At 46.2% G+C, this 19,654-nt stretch overlaps 1 protein-coding gene and 1 long non-coding RNA gene across 3 annotated transcripts in view; both read left to right on the plus strand.

The window, feature by feature from the left end:
- Window positions 1–3,900, plus strand: part of LOC137373116 (ral guanine nucleotide dissociation stimulator-like 1) — a 128,620-nt gene extending 124,720 nt beyond the window's left edge. Inside the window, exon 7 of one of the 2 annotated variants that reach the window (XR_010975588.1) lies at window positions 3,621–3,900. The gene's annotated coding sequence lies outside the window, so the exon portion shown is untranslated. The remainder of the gene's footprint in view (window positions 1–3,620) is intronic. The other variant, XM_068037980.1, reaches the window with a different exon arrangement.
- Window positions 3,901–4,043: 143 nt separating this feature from the next.
- Window positions 4,044–19,654, plus strand: part of LOC137373119 (uncharacterized) — a 65,528-nt gene continuing 49,917 nt past the window's right edge. The window contains exon 1 of the long non-coding RNA XR_010975589.1: window positions 4,044–4,367. This is a non-coding gene — a long non-coding RNA (uncharacterized lncRNA). The remainder of the gene's footprint in view (window positions 4,368–19,654) is intronic.

Genomic DNA, 19,654 nt, shown 5'->3' on the forward strand with positions numbered 1-19,654 from the left:
GGGAAAAGAACAGGGGTTTCAGTTCTCTCTCAATTCTGTCTGTAAAAGAATTGGGAACTGCATCCACGATCCAAACCAACTGGACTTAAATTAGCTGAATCTGAACTTAAAAGAATAAATTGGAAGAAAGAGGGAAAAGTATAATCGCTGAAATTGTTTCTTTCAATAAAAAGGATTACAGCAGCAGGCTTCGCGTATATTAACAGTAAAAAATAGAATGGCTGGCTGTAAGTGAAATAATTTGAAGAACAGGATGATTTAACTTGGCATAAGTGAGCTACCTTAAACATCAAACAGTTCAGAGCAGTAGCTGACCAGGTGGAACTTCGTGTGAGGGAAAGGGCAAAAAGACCCGAGGTGCTAAAAGTGCTGGCTGAGCATTTCTCCCTCACCCCAGAACTGGAACAGGCAGAAGATCGAGAACCTGAAACAGACCAGGTCACCTCAGCAAAAATTCACCTGGAAGAGCAGAGGCTTGAGTTAGAATTTCAGGTGACAAATGAGGAATGAGAGGAGAAATAGAGAGAATGCTTTCCAGAGAGAAAAATTTGAGAAGGAACTACAAGCACAAAAATATCGTGAAATGAGACAGATTGAATTGGCTAGGGGAAAATCATCTTTACATAGTGGAGAAGATGCTGATAATTCAAATGATCCTAGTTCAGAGACAAGCTTTGACTTCTTAAAGTATTCCTGGTAAGTACTCAGATTTGAAGAAGATGATACTGAAGTCTTCTTCATATCCTTTGAGAAGTTTGTAGATTAGTTAAAGTGGTCTGAAGGAACTTGGACTCTCCTGCTACAGGGCCAGTTAACAGGAAAAGCTAGCAAGGTTTATTCCCTGTTGTCTGAGAGCTCCTCAAGCTCAGAGCAAATGAAAAATGGATTGTAACTTCTCAAGTGTAGGAGATTGAGGGGTGATGTGATTGAGGATATAAAATTTTAAAAGGATTTGATAGGACGCAACCATATAAATTAAGAGGTAGGAAAAGATCAGCTGGTGCATCAAGCATGCCCCACACCTCATGATGGCTGCAACATCACGATGACACTTTTTACCAAACGCACCTTACCCACGCACCTCCACCCACCCTCACCAAATCGTCCAAATCCTCTGTCTCTCCACCTCCCGCCCATTCACCCTCCAATGTCTGTCTACTTGCCTGGATGGGTGCAGCTGCAACAGCACTCAAGAAGCTCGACACCATCCAGGACAAAGCAGCCCACTAGATTGGCACCCCATACACTAACATTCCCTCCCTCCACCACCAATGCACTGAAAACTTCAATAAAATACAGCAGTGTGTACCATCTACAAGATGTACTGCAGCAATGCACTAAGGCTACTTAGACAGCACCTTCCAAACCTGCGACCTCTTCCACCGAGAAAGACAAGGGGAGCAGATGCAAGGGAACACCACCACCTGCAAGTTCCCCTCCAAGCCACACACCATCCTGACTTGGAACTATATCGTTTTTGACTGTTGCTGGGTCAAAGTCCTGCAACTCCCTGCCTTCGGGACAGGTTTTACTCCCATTTGGAAACAAATGGACTTATGAGCGAGAGGCAGCATGGTTTTGTGAAGGGGAGGTCGTGCCTCACTAATTTGATTGAGTTTTTTGAGGAAGTGACAAAGATGATTGATGAAGGAAGGGCAGTGGATGTTATCTATATGGTCTTCAGTAAAGCCTTTGATAAGGTCCCTCATGGCTGACTGATACAAAAGGTGAAGTCACATGGGATCAGAGGGCAGCTGGCAAGATGGATACAGAACTGGCTCAGTCATAGAAGACAGAGGGTAGCAGTGGAAGGGTGCTTTTCTGAATGGAGGGATGTGACTAGTGGTGTTCCGCAGGGATCAGTGCTGGGACCTTTGCTGTTTGCAGTATATATAAATGATTTGGAGGAAAATGTAGCTGGTCTGATTAGTAAGTTTACAGACGACACAAAGGTTGGTGGAGTTGCGGACAGTGATGAGGATTGTCAGAGGATACAGCAGGATATAGATCGGTTGGAGACTTGGGCGGAGAAATGGCAGATGGTGTTGAATTTGGACAAATGTGAGGTAATGCATTTTGGAAGGTCTAATGCAGGTGGGAAGTATACATTAATTTGTAGAACCCTTAGGAGTAATGACAGGCAGAGAGATCTGGGCGTTCAGGTCCACAGGTCACTGAAAGTGGCAACGCAGGTGGATAAGGTAGTCAAGAAGGCATACGGCATGCTTGCCTTCATCCGTCGGGGCATAGAATATAAAAATCGGCAAGTCATGCTGCAGCTGTACAGAACTTTAGTTACGCCACACTTAGAATATTGCGTGCAATTCTGGTCGCCACACTACCAGAAGGACGTGGAGGCTTTGGAGAGGGTACAGAAGAGGTTTACCAGGATGTTGCCTGGTCTGGAGGGCATTAGCTAGGAGGAGAGGTTGGATAAACTCAGATTGTTTTCACTGGAACGACGGAGGTGGAGGGGCGACATGATAGAGGTTGACAAAGTGATAAGCGGCATGGACAGAGTGGATAGTCAGAATCTTTTTCCCAGGTTGGAAGAGTCAGTTACTAGGAGACATAGGTTTAAGGTGAGAGGGGCAAAGTTTAGAGGGGATGTGCGAGGCAAGTTCTTTACACAGAGGGTGGTGAGTGCATGGAACTTGTTTCCGGGGGAGGTGGTGGAAGCAGGTACCAGAGAGACGTTTAAGAGGCATCTTGACAAATACATGAATCGGATGGGAATAGAGGGATACGGACCCCGGAAGTGCAGAAGGTGTTAGTTTTGGCAGGCATCAAGATTGGCGCAGGCTTGGAGGGCCGAATGGCCTGTTCCTGTGCTGTACTGTTCTTTGTTCTAACAGCACTGGGGGTGCACCTACTCCACATGGGCTGCAGCAGTTCAAGAAGGCAGCTCACCATCACCTTCTCGAGGCAATTAGTGATGGGCAATAAATGCTGGCCAGCCAGCAACATCCACATCCCATGAACAAAATCAAAACATTTTCTTTTTAAATATTTCTTTGTACTTATTTTCGACAATGAATCATTCATGTGTGATTGTCAGGTAACTGTTGTGTGTGTACACCATTCAGATGTGTGGCTACAAGATCATGTTAGTTATGTAAGAGTTATAATGTAACACAACATGTGATTGAGTGTTGGTCAGTCTTGATGATACACGTGTACAGTTACTATCTCAATGTATTTGCTGCTCTCTCAGTAATTAACAAAGAACCCACAATACTGCATTACTGATCTCATCTTGAGTGACAGTCTTTGTGTACAGTCTATACAGACACAGAGGTTCAAGGAACATGCAACATGTTGGCTGCGGTGAGATTTCTGAAGACTCAAAGACGAAAACGGTGTTAAGATTATGAAGAGAGCACTTTTCTTTTACTTTTAGAAGATCAGACCATATTGCAAGCTTTTTCTCCTCTCAAATCTACTCAGCAATGATCTGGATCTCCAACACCCTAACCCATCCAGCTTTCTGACCTTTGAAGCAGTGCAGTCAGCAGCAACTGGCTCAGCTTCTTTTCATTTTGTCTGTGAGGTCGGGTGTGGCTGCAGACTCCGGTTGACTTTACTTATCCAATGATGATTTTATCTGCATCTTTCCACAGGCTTGACATGGATCACAACGTTGATAACACAACAGAGATACTGTGGGAATGGTTAAAGAATGTTCAGCGAGCCGACCACGATGTGGAGTGGAGGACACTGGATAATCCCAACTGAGTCGTCTGCTTTGCACAGCCATCTCACTCAATGCTTGTTCCCTCCTTTAAATCTTTACAACCATATTTTAGATGACTTCCAAATATTTTCAGAAATCTCATTCACCAAGGCAATTGATGCAAGAAAATGTGCCTTTAAAATGGAACAAGAGAAATTAAATGTCTTCATCCGATAAAGTGTTGGCTGAGCTTTATTTTAACACTCTGAGGTAGATCACATCAGCACTGTGCCACAAGCCTGCAACATCATCATGACAAAAGTGTCTTTCCAGCCTCTTTTCCTCCTCAAATATCGATCAGGAAAGTCAAACAGCCTTTTTAATGAAGGCAGGGTAGCTGTAAGGTTTATTTTGTCAGACACTATTTGATTTTACAGCTGCCCAGCGCTTTGCTTCAGTGCTCAGCCGGTTTAAATGTTCCCACGTGACCGGCCACTAACGGTCACTTCAAGGGCCCGACCACGTGACTGAGAGGGAGGCTTCCCAGAGCCGGAGCCGCAGACGTGTTCAGTGTCAGTCGTTTAGGCTGAGCAACTGGGCACAATATTCATTCAGAATATCAGGAGGTCAGTGAGGGCTCAAAGTCCACAGTCAGATCGAATGAGAGTCAGCAGAGTGGACAGAAAAGGCCATGGCAAGTATTTTGATTGAAGTTTTCAGTGGAATCTTTGTGGGCCCGGAGGAGCAGAACCTCTGCCAAATACTAATCCGGTGATAAAATCATCGGGCCCGGAGTGAGGAGATTCCTGGCTGTCCCTCCGGTTAAACTCAGGGCTTGAAAGTTCTAGAAGGGATGTGTTATGTGTAGGAAATGATAACATAGTCTCTATCACAAGGCTCTCAGTAGAATTTACTAACAGCTCTGATGTCATTTACAATATTGACTCTCAGTTTTTGACGCTCATCACCTTTATTAAGACCTTTATTCTATAGATAATGCACAACTTCACTTCCACTCCAGTGAAATGTCATGACAAGCACTGCTCCTCTGAATCCTCTATTCTATAAAGACCTATCTGACCTGGATTATATTGGAACATCAAGAAGATGTAGTAACAGTTGTCAAGCAATGGGAAAATGTCAGGGAGGGAAACAAGTTGCAAACCTGTTTAAACATTCATCTGAGTTTATTTTCAAAGAGTGACTGAGCTCAAAACTCTCCATATTTATAAACTAAAATGAAAGCTCATCGCTGCTAATGGATGGCACTTGGCAACTTGTGCATCGGTTCTGGGCTCCTGCTTGAAGTGATAGAAAATAAAGATGTATTCTGCAAGTTTCACAGAACAGCTCCAGTATTTTGTACAGGCTGTTTATTCATGTTGCTTATCGTACTGTCCTCCTCATCCATGTGCTCCTGGCTCACACTGGCCACAAATTTGGTTCCATAGTGCCTCCAGTTTTCGCACTACAGGGTCTGTTTTGCTGCCAAACAAGTGACCACTACCCTTGCTCACCTCTGGCACAGCCTCTTCCAGAAACCATTTTGATGAGGGCAATAGCGTGTGCGTTAGAAGCATGCACCACAAGTATGTAGAGTAGGCAGATCATGACGTCAGTCAGTGTGTGATGCTGATTTGACACCGGCGCTGCCATTTCCAACCTCGCTGCTTGGCGGAATGCCCTGTCTTAAACACACAGCTGAATATGTGTTTAGCAGCAGGAAGGAATCTCCCATCAGCTCTGTTTAAAGTGATTGTCACCTTTGCTCAGGTTAGTTACTGACTGATCTCGACTGGCTCTGTCTGAGTTTGCAGAGGTGAGTTTTTACTGCCATTTAAATTTGGTGAAGTTGACGGGGACTGGTGTTGCACGTGGTGAAGGTCTTGGTTCTGACTTCAAGGGTTCTGATCAGACCACTGGCTCCTGGTCATGGGTTCAGTAAGTTTCCATCCACCTTGGTCTGCAGCCATGACTGGGAGAATGAGCAGAGGCAACATGGAGGAAGACAAGCTGCTGCAAGAGGGCAGAGGAGGAGGGGGAAGAAGGGCTCTCAGTAGGAGGCCTTATCAACCTGGGGTCTTCTGGAAGCATTTTTCTTACTTCAACCTCAGCCAGGATCAGTGTGTGTGATGTCTCTGCTTTACAAAGGAGGTGCTCACGGAAGTCTGCCACCTCTTGCAACCAGACCTGCAGCCTCAGAGCAGGACAAGAATGGTGCTGTTAGTGGCTTTGAAGGTGACCATGGCCCTGAATTTCATTGTGTGGGGATACTTTCAGACTGAAGCAGGCAGCATTTCTTAACATCTCCCAGTTTGGCTGTTGGTTGCTGCAGGAGTGAGGTGATGGACACTCTTTATATCAGGAGAGGGGAGTACATTACATTGTCTCTGACCAGAGAGAAGCAGCGAAGCGTGCACGTAGCTTCACCAGGATAGCTGGGATCCCTATGGTGCAGGTGCCATTTATTGCACACACATTGCTTTGTGAGTGTCGTGTCTAAATGCAGAGATGAACCACAATCACAAAGGGTTCCACTTTCTGAATGTGCAGTTGGGATGCAACCATGCTCAGTAGATCATGTTGGTAAATAGCTGGTATCCTGGCAGCAGTTAAGATGTCTTTATTCTGTGCCAATCTGCTGAGCCACCATGTCAAACCAGAGGGTGGCTGCTGGGCCATCAGGGCTATCCACTGACCACCTGGGTTATGCCATTGGTGTGCGTCCCATGCACACGTAAAATCATAGAAGTTTAAGGCACAGAAAGAGGCCACTTGGCCCATCGTCTTTGTGCCGGCCGAAAAACAATCCACCTATTCTAATCCCACCTTCCAACATTTGGTCCGTAGCCCTGCAGATTACTGCACTTGAGGTGTATATCCAGACTCCTTTTGAGTCTATCCTCCTCGCTATCTACCACATGGCAAATCTTTGTGTCGTCTGCAAACTTCTTGATTATGCCCTCTATCTTCACGTTCAAATTATTAATAGACACAAAAAGCAGGGGACCCAGTACTGAGCCCTGCGGAACATCACTGGAAACAGCCCTCAGTACCTAAAACATGTCAATAATTACCCTTTGTTTCCTGCCACTGTACCAATTTGGTATCCACCTTGTTGCATTTCCCTGGATCCCATAGGACTTTATTTTTTTAACCAGTCTGCCATGTGGGACCTTGTCAAAAGCCTTGCTAAAATCCATGTAGACCACACCAGCTGCACCACCCTCATCTATCTTCCTTGTTACTTCTTCAAAAAATTTGATCAAGTTGGTCAAACAAGATCTTCCCTTAACAAATCCATGCTGATTATCCTTGGTTAATTTGTGCCTCTCTAAGTGACAGTTTATCCTGCCTCTCAGAATACATTCCAATGGTTTTCCCACTACTGAGGTTAGACTGACTGGCTGTAAGTATTCAGTCTATCCTTGTCTCCGTTTTTAAATGGAGGTACAATGTTAGCAGTTCTCCAATTCTCCGACGCGACATCTGTATCTAGTGAGGACTGGAAAATGATGGTCAAGCCTTCTGCTATTTCCTCTCTTGCTTCTTTTCACAGCCTGGAGTACATTTTATCTGGACCTGGTGATTTATCAACTTTCAAGGATGCTAATCCCATTAATTCTTCCTCTCTCCCTCGGTTTATCATATCCAATACTTCACACTCCTCCTCAACTGCAATATCTGCATCGTCCCCCTCTTTTGTGAAGACAGACGCAAAGTATTCATTAAGAACCATACCAACATTTTCTGCCCCTACGCATAGGTTACCTTTTTGGTCTTTTATGGGTCCTACTCTCTCCTTAGTTATCCTCTTACCCATAATGTATTGATAAATTATCTTTGGGTTCACCTTGATTTTGCTTGCCAATATTCTTTCATGCCCTTGCTTTGCTTTCCTAATTTCCTTTTTGATTTCACCCCTCCGCTTTCTGTACTCCTCTTGGCTTTCTATAGTTTTGAGTTCTCGGTGTCGGACATAAGCTTTCCTTTTCTGCCTTATACCCTGTTGGACTTGCTACATACTGGACAAAAAAGGTTCTCCTGAATGCACCTCAAGAATTCTGCTCCCTCAATTCCTTTCACAGTAAAACTATCCCAGTTAATATTGGGGTAGTTAAAATCCCCTACTATTACTGCCCTATTGTTCTTGCATTTCTCACAGACTTGCCTGCATATCTGCTCTTGTATCTCCCTCTGACTGTTTGGGGGTCTATAGTTCCATTCCAGCAGTATGATTGCCCTGTTTTTGTTCCTCAGCTGAATCCATATGGCCTCATTTGATGAACCTTCCAACATATCATCCCTCCTCACAGCTGTAATAGTTTCCTTGACCAAAATTGATACTTCCCCTCCTTTCTTATTCCTCCTCCCCATTGCACCTGAAAATCCTGTAACCAGGCTCGTTGAAATGCCATTCCTGTCCCTCCTTAAGCCATGCTTCTGTCTTCTTTTCTCTTCTTTGGCCTCCTTATCTCGAGAGACAATGGATAAGCGCCTGGAGGTGGTCAGTGGTTTGTGAAGCAGCGCCTGGAGTGGCTATAAAGGCCAATTCTAGAGTGACAGGCTCTTCCACAGGTGCTGCAGAGAAATTTGTTTGTCGGGGCTGTTACACAGTTGGCTCTCCCCTTGCACCTCTGTCTTTTTTCCTGCCAACTACTAAGTCTCTTCGACTCGCCACACTTTCGCCCCGTCTTTATGGCTGCCCGCCAGCTCTGGCGAATGCTGGCAACTGATTCCCACGACTTGTGATCAATGTCACAGGATTTCATGTCGCGTTTGCAGACGTCTTTAAAGCGGAGACATGGACGGCCGGTGGGTCTGAAACCAGTGGCGAGCTCGCTGTACAATGTGTCTTTGGGGATCCTGCCATCTTCCATGCGGCTCACATGGCCAAGCCATCTCAAGCGCCGCTGACTCAGTAGTGTGCATAAGCTGGGGATGTTGGCCGCCTCGAGGACTTCTGTGTTGGAGATACGGTCCTGCCACCTGATGCCAAGTATTCTCCGGAGGCAGCGAAGATGGAATGAGTTGAGATGTCGCTCTTGGCTGACGTACGTTGTCCAGACCTCGCTGCTGTAGAGCAAGGTACTGAGGACACAGGCCTGATACACTCGGACTTTTGTGTTCCGTGTCAGTGTGCCATTTTCCCACACTCTCTTGGCCATTCTGGACATAGCAGTGGAAGCCTTTCCCATGGGCTTGTTGATTTCTGCATCTAGAGACAGGTTACTGGTGATAGTTGAGCCTAGGTAGGTGAACTCTTGAACCACTCCCAGAGCGTGGTCGCCAATATTGATGGATGGAGCATTTCTGATGTCCTGCCCCATGATGTTCGTTTTCTTGAGGCTGATGGTTAGGCCAAATTCATTGCAGGCAGCCGCAAACCTGTCGATGAGACTCTGCAGGCACTCTTCAGTGTGAGATGTTAAAGCAGCATCGTCAGCAAAGAGGAGTTCCCTGATGAGGACTTTCCGTACTTTGGACTTCGCTGTTAGACAGGCAAGGTTGAACAACCTGCCCCCTGATCTTGTGTGGAGGAAAATTCCTTCTTCAAAAGACTTGAACGCATGTGAAAGCAGCAGGGAGAAGAACGCAGCCCTGTTTCACACCACTCAGGATCGGAAAGGGCTCTGATGAGGAGTCACCATGTTGAATTGTGCCTTTCATATTGTCATGGAATGAGGTGATGATACTTAGTAGCTTTGGTGGGCATCCAATCTTTTCTAGTAGTCTGAAGAGACCACGTCTGCTGACTAGGTCAAAGGCTTTGGTGAGATCAATGAAAGCAATGTAGAGGGGCATCTGTTGTTCACGGCATTTCTCCTGTATCTGATGAAGGGAGAACAGCATGTCAACGGTCGATCTCTCTGCACGAGAGTCACACTGTGCCTCAGGGTAGACGCGCTCGGCCAGCTTCTGGAGCCTGTTTAGAGCGACTCGAGCAAAGACTTTCCCCACTATGCTGAGCAGGGAGATTCCACGGTAGTTGCTGCACTCACCGCGGTCACCTTTGTTTTTATAGAGGGTGATGATATTGGCATCGCGCATGTCCTGGGGTACTGCTCCCTCGTCCCAGCATAGGCATAGCAGTTTCTGTAATAGCTAGGATATCTTACTACCATGTGTTTATCTGTGCCATCAGCTTTATTTTCTATACTGCTTGCATTAAAATAGATACCCCTGAGCACTGCAAAACTCTTTTTTATTTTCTCACCTTTGTTTCCTCTGTCTTCCAGACTCGTCCATTAATTTTCTGATTTTGTCCCAATTGAGTCTACCCTCAGGTCCCCATTCCCCTGCCAAACTAGTTTAAACCCACCCCAACGTGACTAGCAAAACATCCCTCAAGGAACTCCGTCCCGGCTCTTTTCAGGTGCAACCCCTCCGGCATGTACAGGTCCCATCTTTCCCCAGAGCCGGTCCCAATGTCCCAGGAATCTAAAACCCTCCCTCATGCAGCATCTCTCCAGCCACACATTCATTTGTCTTATCCTTCTATTCTGTACTCACTTATGCATGGCACTGGGAGTAATCCGGACATTATTACTTTTGCGGTCCAGTTTTCTAACTTCTTATCTTGCTCCCTAAATTCTGACTGCAGGACCACATCCCTTTTTCTACCTATGTTGTTGGTTCCAATGTTGAGCATGACGGCTGGCTGTTCCCCCTCCCCCTTCAGGATGCCCTGCAGCCGCTCAGTGACATCCTTGACCCTTGGCACAAGGGAGGCAACAACCCATCCTGGATTCACGTCTGCGGCTCCAGAAACGTCTGTCTGTTCCCCTGTCTATTGAATCACCTATCACTATGGGCAGCCTGCATATAAAGAAAAGCCATGTTTGCTATCTGAAACGTCATAAAGTGATTGGGTTCTTCAAGAAGTGGCTCCGCTGCCTGGACCACTTTGGAGGAGCCCTCGTTGTAGCATGTGTCACGATTAGTCATGGTCTGCTGTATCCTGTACAACCTCAACATCATGAGGGCACAGCCCTTTCCACCAGGGATCAGGCGAGCGGCTGAGGAGGAGGAAGGCAGGAGGCAAACACATCCCCTTTCCAGTCCGGCTGTCTGTTATCACCTCATGGACTGAGGTACCAGTGAGCATAACCCCAATTCCCCATTCACCGACACTCCCACACCTTAGTGACCATCAGTGTCCTCTTGGAAGCAACGAGGAAATAAAAGCCACCACAGAACCATTGCAAACTGACCTTATCAAGCAAAACATCTAATATTCCAAACAAAAGTCAAGTGATCACCCTTGTGCATTCCCTTAATGCCTGTATTGCAGGTGCTTAGACTGTCCCAGTGCTCCTATGCAGTGCTACCAATGTGGCTGCAGCCTTGACTGGGGGAGACTGCAGATGGCCTTGGAGGACACTCTCGAGTATCTGAATCTAGAAGGCCCAGCTTCACACTGCACTATCTCAGTATGGGAAGTGGCAATCTGGGCTGGCTGACGGACAGGCAACAACAAGGGCACTGGTGGAGTGTCAATGGTGAAAAGACATACATCCGTACAAAGGAACATACATGAAATTAGGAGCAGAAGTAGGTCATTTGATAAGATCATGGCTGATTGAATGTGGCCACACCTCTGCTTTCCTGTCTGCCCTTCATAACACCTGCCTGCATTGTCAATCAAAAATCTATCTAACTTTTTCCTGAATATATTCAATGACCCTGCCTGAACTGCTCTCTGAAGAAGTGAATTCCACGGATTAACAACCCTCAGAGAAAAAAATTCACCTCACCCCCATCTTAAATGGGAGATCCCTTATATTTTTAGCAGTTTGAGTATCTGAAGCCATGATAGGTGCTATATAAACATGGATTCTTCTTGAATAAAACCTGGGGCGGAAACCAACTAGAAGTTAAAAAAAGGGTCATTATTGGAAATTGCATGACCCATGAACCATTTCGGCCTCCTGAATTCCCCAGCATCATAGATGCCAGTCTTTAACCAATTTGATTCACTCCACGGGATATCAAGAAATGGCTGCAGGTGCTGGATACTGCAAAGGCTATGGGCCCTGACAACATTCCAGCAATAGTACTGAAGACCTGAACTCCAGAACTTGCCGCGCCCCTCGGCAAACATTTCCAGTACGGCTACAACACTGGCATCTACCTGGCAATGTGGAAAATTGCCCACGTATGTCCTATACACAAAACACAGGACGAGGAACCCGGCCAATTACCATCTCATCAGTCAAGTGACGGAAGGTGTCGTCGGTAGTGCTATCAAGCGGCACTTGCTTCGAAATAACCTGCTCAGTGATGCTCAGTTTGGGTTCCGCCAGGGCCACTCGGCTCCAGACCTCATTACAGCCTTGGTTCAAACATGGACGAAAGAACTGAACACGAGGTGAGGTGAGAGTGACTGCCCTTGACATCAAGGCAGCATTTGACCGAGTATGGCATCAAGGAGCCCTAACAAAACTGAAGACAATGGGAATCGGGTGGGGGGAAAGCTCTTAGCTGGTTGGTGTCATACCTAGCATGAAAGAAGATGGTTATTGGATGATCATTTCATCTCAGCTCCATAACAAGACTGCAGGAGTTCCTCAGGGTAGTGCTCCATAGAAAATACAGCACAGAACAGGCCCTTCGGCCCACGATGTTGTGCCGATCTCCAGGCCCAACCATCTTCAGCTACTTCATCAATGACCTTTCTTCCATCATAAGGTCAGAAGTGGGGATGTTCACTGATGATTGCACAGTGTTCAGTACCATTTGCATCTCCTCAGGTACTGAAGCAGCCCGTGTCCATATGCAGCAAGACCTGGACAACATCCAGGCTTGGACTGATGTTTAGTGCCAATGTTACTTGCCACTTAAGTGCCAGGCAATGACCATCTCCAACTATCTCCCTTTGGTGTTCAATGACATTGCCATCACTGAATCTCCCACTATTGACATCCTGGGTTACCATTGACAAAAAACCAGATCAGCCACATAAATACTGCAGCTACAAGAGCAGGTCAGAGGCAGGGAGTTCTGCGGCGATTAACTGACCTGTCCCCCCAATGCCTGCCCACCAACTACAAGGCAGAAGTCAGGAGTGTGATGCAATACTTTCCACTTGCTTGGATGGGAGCAGCTCCAACAACACTCAAGAAGCTCGACACCATCCAGGACAAAGCAACCCACTTGACTGGCACCTCATCCACCAACAACAACATTCACCACCGACGCACAGTGTCAGCAAGATGCACTGCAGCAACTCACCAAGGCTCATTTGACACATTCCAAAACTGCAACCTAGAAAGACAAGGGTAGCAGATGCATGGGAACACCACCACCTGCAAATTCTTCTCCAAGATACACACCATCCTGACTTGGAGCTATATCACCGTTCCTCCACTGTCACTGGGTCAAAACCCTGGAACTCCCTTCCTCACAGCACAGTGGGTGTACCTACACCCCAAAGACTGTAGCATTTCAAGAAGGAAGCTCACCACCACCTTCTCAAGGGCACTTAGGGATGGGCAATAAATGCTGGCCTAGCCAACGATGCCCACATCCCATGAACGAATAAAAAATAAGTAGAAATTTCCTTCTAACATCCACTGTTATTGGGTGCTGGAAGTTGCCAAGTTGGAACCGGCTCCTCCGTGTTCCTTGACCGTGACCGCTACCCAACCCGAACCCAACCAACCTGATGACATGTCGGGGTCGGGTTGGGTTGCTCTTCCGAGTCCGGCATTCGGACTCGGGCTGGGTCGGACACTGACAGCCAGGATGCCAAGGTGGGGTATGTGCATTTGGACTCCGCACTGGTCTGCACTGTCGATCTCATCCAAGGTAGAGCACAACCTCTTTAATATAAACAACTTTATTCCGGTGGTCGGGTCGGGCGCGGGAAAAAATCGAAGGACTCGGGTTGTGCTCGGGTCAGATGTAGTTCTGTTTGGCTCGAGTCGGGTTTCATTTGCAGACACAAGCAGGCCTTTAGCGACCGCAGGCTTTCTGACGGGACTGAAAATGCACCAAGTATTTCATTGTGCTGAACCAACAGCCTTTGTCTGTACTCTGCCCCATCAAAGTCCTCATCTGAGTCCTCTGCAACAGAACTCTTATGTGACCTTGCCCGACAGCGCATTGGTACTTGTGCTATCCTTTCCCTTGTGGCTGGTGTCTCACCACATGCAGATCTCACCTCTGATCAATATCTGAGTTAGTGGCTGTGAATGTGATATTGAGTGACAATATTTCATTGTCATCAGTTTCCTGCTGCTCTTGGACTTGACACGCCCATAACATTGTCTGGCCAGGTGACCGTTCTTGGGTAGCTGAAAGGAGAAAGGCACAAGGGTAGGAGATTGAGAAGGAGAGCAAGTGGTGCATATTGACACTATCTGTGACTTGTAAATCAGAAGAGATTGTGGGATGAGGGGGAAGTGGGATGTCAGAAGGTGGATTAAGTGGGAACATCTGCTATTATTTCAGCCCCATCTCTGGCCATGATATTAGTTACGGCTACTCCAATAATTGCAAGCACTGTCTCCTCCATCAAGGTGGGGACAAACAGCCGAGCCTACACCCGCCGGTTAGCTGCTGCAGTCTAGTTATACCACCACCTTGTCATGCAAGAGAGAGGGAAGTGTTTCAGTGAGTGTGGTGCAATGTACCTGTCATTGATGAATACCTGGCAGTGTGTGCAAGCTGTCAGGTGTGAATGTGAGGCTTGAAACTGTGTGTGAGGGTGAGGTGAAGTTTATGAAAGTAGGAGTCCTTGATCGAGAATTTTGTTACGTGAGTGAAGGGTGGTGGTGAATGGAGGAGTGTGTGAGGCTTGTTTTGAACGCTGGACTTTGTAGCATGACTGTTTTAAAAACTGGTTTTAATGTTGTTTAAAATGGAATTCGAGAAATCAGGTGACCTTACATCAACTCCACTTAAAGACAAGGGTCTTGGTTACCAGGACAACAAAGAACCCAGATCAAAGACCTTTTTTTAACAAGCAGAGGCATCTTAACATACAAAGATAGATTTGTTAAAGGGATACTGGCAAGTTCCTTTAACACCCCAAGCTAAAGAAATATCAGCTTTTGTCACACCAGACGATCTTTACCAGTGCCGAGTGATACTATTCGGGCTAAAAAATGCTTTGGCAACCTTTGAGAGACTAATGAGACAAGTGGTAGTCAGTGTTCCTAACTATAGTTAATTCTGATGATGTGCTGGTATACAGTCTATTCTTGGAAGGAACACTTAAAACAGCTAGAAACTCGGTTTAAAAAAATTACAAGAAGCTCATTTTAGTGGTAAATTTGGCTGGAAGTGAATTCACAAAAGTGAGAGTGACCTACCTTGGGATATAGTTAGACAAAGACAAGTGTTGCCAAGAAAGGTGAAAGTACAAGTCTTGGTGGAGTTCACTACCCCTAAGTCAAAGCAAGAAACCAAGAGGTTTTTGGGGATGTGTGGTTTCTACTGGAAGTTTGTACCAAATTTCAGCACTGTAGCTGCTCCATTAATAGATTTGCTACAGAAAAAGAAAACCAAAGTAGGGTGGTCAGGGGAGTGCCAGGCATCTTTTGAAAAGCTCAAGGCCACTTTAATGAACCAGTGTTGGCTGCTCCAAATTTCACGAAGCCTTTCAAGGTAGCAATTAATGCTAGTGACCAGGGGGTTGGTGCAGTCCTGTTACAAGATGATCAATTGGGCATAGAACGACCAGTGGGATACTTTTCAAAAAAATAAATCAACATCAAAAAAGATATTCCACCATGGAAAAAGAAATGTTGGGTCTATTATTGGCTCTTAAACATTTCAAAATCTGCATTTGCCATGATTACAGAGAAACGTTGGCATGTACTGATCATAACCCACTAACCTTTGTGGAGAATTTATAACCCAGAATGTCAGAATATTCCATTGGAGTTTACTGTTGCAGCCCTATCACTTAAGGATTGTCTAAATTTCGTGCAAAAATAATGTTATTGCAGGTGCTTTATCACAATTCTAACTTTGAGTTATATGAGCAAAGATGGCACAAAGCATAATTGTTTTAACCACAAGTAAATCGGGAATGGGGGATGTGTGTGGAAAATGTGTTTTAGAATGTTTTCAACTTCTGTTTTTTTATACATTTCAATGAAAGGCATTCAAAAATGGCATAGTCAAGGGTGGAGGTATTGTGAGAGTTTCTGTAGGTTTTGTTAAAACTTGGAATCTATATTTTAAAACTGAAGAGGTTGAACTATGGGTGTTTTTTTTTAAAGGTGGACCAATAAACAAGTTTTTACTGGAAAATATATGATTTCAATTCAACATTAGGGTATTTGACTTGAGAGCTATTTTTGTGTTTTGACAAGACAGAATTTAATTATCATGGGACTTGTCTGGAAAAAATTAGTTTCACTTTGAACTGTAAAAAGTCAGCTGTTTTTGGACTAAAAGGAGCAGTTGGATATCGACTTATCAGAAGATATGCCAGGATCAGAAGAATATCCAGACCACTGTTACCTGTCTTTGAAGAATCCCTGCTCTTGAAAAGCAAAAGCCTGTGTTACGACCAGATGAGAAAGGTGTCTCGGGATCCCTCTCAGCCTTCACCTGATCTTAACGTAACAGGGTTTAATTTTAAACACACCATGTTTTTAGTTCCCCCTTGGTGAATCCATGTTCACTACTTTCCAATTATAAGGCAAAGAAACCAGCACAAACAGATTTCTTAGGTTTAAAGGAGAAAGGTTGAAATTTATTAAATTTAAACTTTAATTTGGTTGAAGCTTACAGATACACGACGTGTCCACGCTAGCATGTATACGCGATACACACATGTAAAAAGAGAAGAAAAATAAAGTGGAAATGTTTGAGGCAATATATGAAGAGTTTTTCTTACGGTTCTTTCAGCTCACTGTAGCATCCTTGATTGTAGGTAGGTCTTGCTTTTCGTTGGGGCCCAGTACTCCTCTGAAAACTTGTGCGCTGTAGAAGACTTTTCTCTCTTGGGGGTTATGTGTCTTCAGTGGATTCAGAGACTTGTGAGAAAGAGATGGGAGCAAACAGGAGAGATCTTCTTAGTCCAGGAGCAAACGGACATTCTGAGTTCAAACTATCTGTGGTTAGTTCAAAAAACCCTGGAACAGCCAGTTAGTCATGTGATCAGCTGGTCCAACCAGTCCTGGCCCCTGTGGATTGCATCATCCCAGTAGGCCCTGGGATGCGCTTCCCCACCCCATCACTGTCTCGTGATCAACATCCATTGTGGGTTAAATGTGTCAGGAAATGGTCCTTTGTTGACACAAGCACTGTCTGTTTGTATGCAAATGTCCTTTCCAGTCACGGCTGATCTGTTCAAGTCATTTCCGCATTCCAGCAACCATTCAAAATCAATGTACATATGACAAAACCAATGTGCCTCATTGTTGGCAGGTGGGGGTTGCCTGATACCTGTATGAAGTTGTACTCTTGCCTCCTGAAGACATCCTGGATGTTTGTAGCAAGCTTGCATCTTTAAAAGGACTTCGCATTGAATATGTTAGAACTGAACCCCCTGATACTGCACACCTGCTGAAACACCAGGTAAAGCCTTGGAGAGTTGAAATTCTTTGCCTATCCAAGCAGACTGTTCATCAGCAGCACCGGGAAAGATTCCTAGTGGCAGCCACCTATTCGACTTTGGGACACCTCACCAAAACAAAGGACTTCCATCTTCGCATCTCAATCCAAGTTCTTTTTAATTCCTTCTATTTCTTTGCAACAGCTGTAAAGAGAAAGGGCCTAATTGGGCCAGTGGGTGAGTTTGCCATCCAGTTAGTGGCGCCGGAGTGGCCTGGAGGCCGGACCCAGTAACAGAGGGCCTTTTGTAAAGGCGAACGGCTTGCCATTCACTGAAGCAATGGACCAGCAGGGACCTTGAGGATCAGTGCTGGCACTGGCAGGCGTCCCCGGACATCAGCACGATTTTTAAATGCCTCCCTTGAGGTTTAACTGATGCAGTGTCCGACATGAGAGATGTTTTGTTCCTGGCATCCAGAAGAAGAAATCCACCTAGAGAAACAGAGGGCATGGATGGAGGTGGTGACTGAGGTCAGCAGCCGGGGAGTCACCAGAAGGATTATGAGTCCAGTGCAGAAAGCGATTCAATGATTTAATAAGGTCTGGAAAGGTGAGTGGCCAGTGACACCCGGGTGACAAGTCTCTATCTGTAAGCACCAGTATTCCACATGAGCTGAGCAGACTGAGAGTCTATAGTTCTCCCTATCTTTTTCAGATCAAGTGGCCAGTTGAGTATGGGATGATTGTAAAGGGGGCATCACTGAGGAGGCTGACTTCTCATGTGGATGTCATTCTGGAATAGGTGAGGGAGGGTAGCCGACTCATAAATCTTTCCCTCATTATCCTGTCGAAGAGAGCACATCATTCAAGGGAGAAGTCTTGGACAGGTGCGTGCTGTGGCTTCACAACTGCTATAATCTATGGGTTTGGTTGTGCTCAGGTCCCTGCCGACTAGCCTGAGTTCTCATCACCATCTTGTGCATCCCACAGGGCCAGTAGTGGAGGGGGAGCAGAATGTTGGCGCTGCCCCTCCTCCGGCAGGGAGAGATGTTCCAGGTGCACCGTCACATCATTCCTCTGCACCTTCGACCCACAGACACACACCCTGGTGGGTTCAGTTTAGCTTAGAACATGGAGCACTGGGTGAACTGCACATCACAATGAGCAGTAGGAGGATATTGAGGCTTAGTCAGCTGTGGGCAATCCCCATCAGGGGATGGAGCACAGACACAGTCAAGCTCCGCTGGGTGAAGATGCTGGGCCTTGGGTGTTAGAAACAAGGCCGGTTTTACTGGAGCAGATGATGGAGGAATCCATGCAGCACATTGTGTACCGATTATTACTTGGGGTTTTGAGTGCATGAGCTCCACCTGTGAGAGAGTGCCAACCTCTTGGAGAGCCATAATGCAGCACTACTCTGAGTGGGTGCAGGAGCAGGGTGCTGACATGTACAGAAGGAGTGACACACTCTGTATCATTGACTTCTCACTGTTGCTGATGGCGCAGGAAAGCTTGGCGGTGGATGCCAGCTGCGTTCACCTGGTGGCCTTATCCATCATGCAAGTGTACTGAAAGGGCTGAGGCAGTCGAAGAAGCTGATGAGGGGGCTACCTCTCAGGGGTGCTGGCATCATCCCTCACCTTCTCGTCCCTCTGACCTGAGAAACCATCCATGCTGCAAGGCCCTGTGACAGAGGCTACCCATGCAAGGATAGAGGCCCAGCAGCTTATCGAGGAACCCCACAGGCATCTCCACAATGAGAACGGAAGCCACAGGCATCTCAGCCATGAGCAGAGGCAAGGGAGCAGGCTCCCCCCCCACCTCACCCTCAGCCATAGCGGGAGCATCCTGTAGTGGACGAGAACGCAAGCTGCCAGACTGGAAGATGCACTTAATGGGTCACGTGAGTGATGTTTTCTCAGTTTCACAGAATTGTAACAGTGCAGAAGGAGAGCATTTGACCCATTGTGTCGGCACCGGCTCTCCGAAAGAGAAATTCACCTAGAGCCATTTCCCCATCTTCTCCCCGTAACCCTGCACATTCTTCCTTTTCATATAACAGTCTAATTCCCTTTTGAATGCTTCAATTGAGCCTGCCTCCATCACACTCTTAGGCAGCGCATTCCAGATCTCAACCACTCGCTGTGTGAAAAAGTTTCTCCTCGTTGTCTTTTCTTCTCTTCCCCATTACTTTAAATCCGATCCACCTCATTCTCCATCCTTTCACAAGTAGGAACAGTTTTCCCCTATCTACCCTGTCTGGACTCCTCATGATTTTGAATACCTCTATCAAGTCTCCTCTCAGCCTTCTCTTCTCCAGGGAAAACAGTCCCAACTTCTCCAATCAGTCTTCAAAATTGAAATTCCTCATCCCAGGAATCATTCTTGTGAAACTTTTCTGTCTTCTCTCCAATGCGCTCAGAAGTGTGGCGCCCAGAAGTGGATGCAGTACTCTAGCTGAGGCCG

The sequence above is a fragment of the Heterodontus francisci genome, chromosome 8 (assembly GCF_036365525.1).
Source record: "Heterodontus francisci isolate sHetFra1 chromosome 8, sHetFra1.hap1, whole genome shotgun sequence".
NCBI lineage: Eukaryota > Metazoa > Chordata > Chondrichthyes > Heterodontiformes > Heterodontidae > Heterodontus > Heterodontus francisci.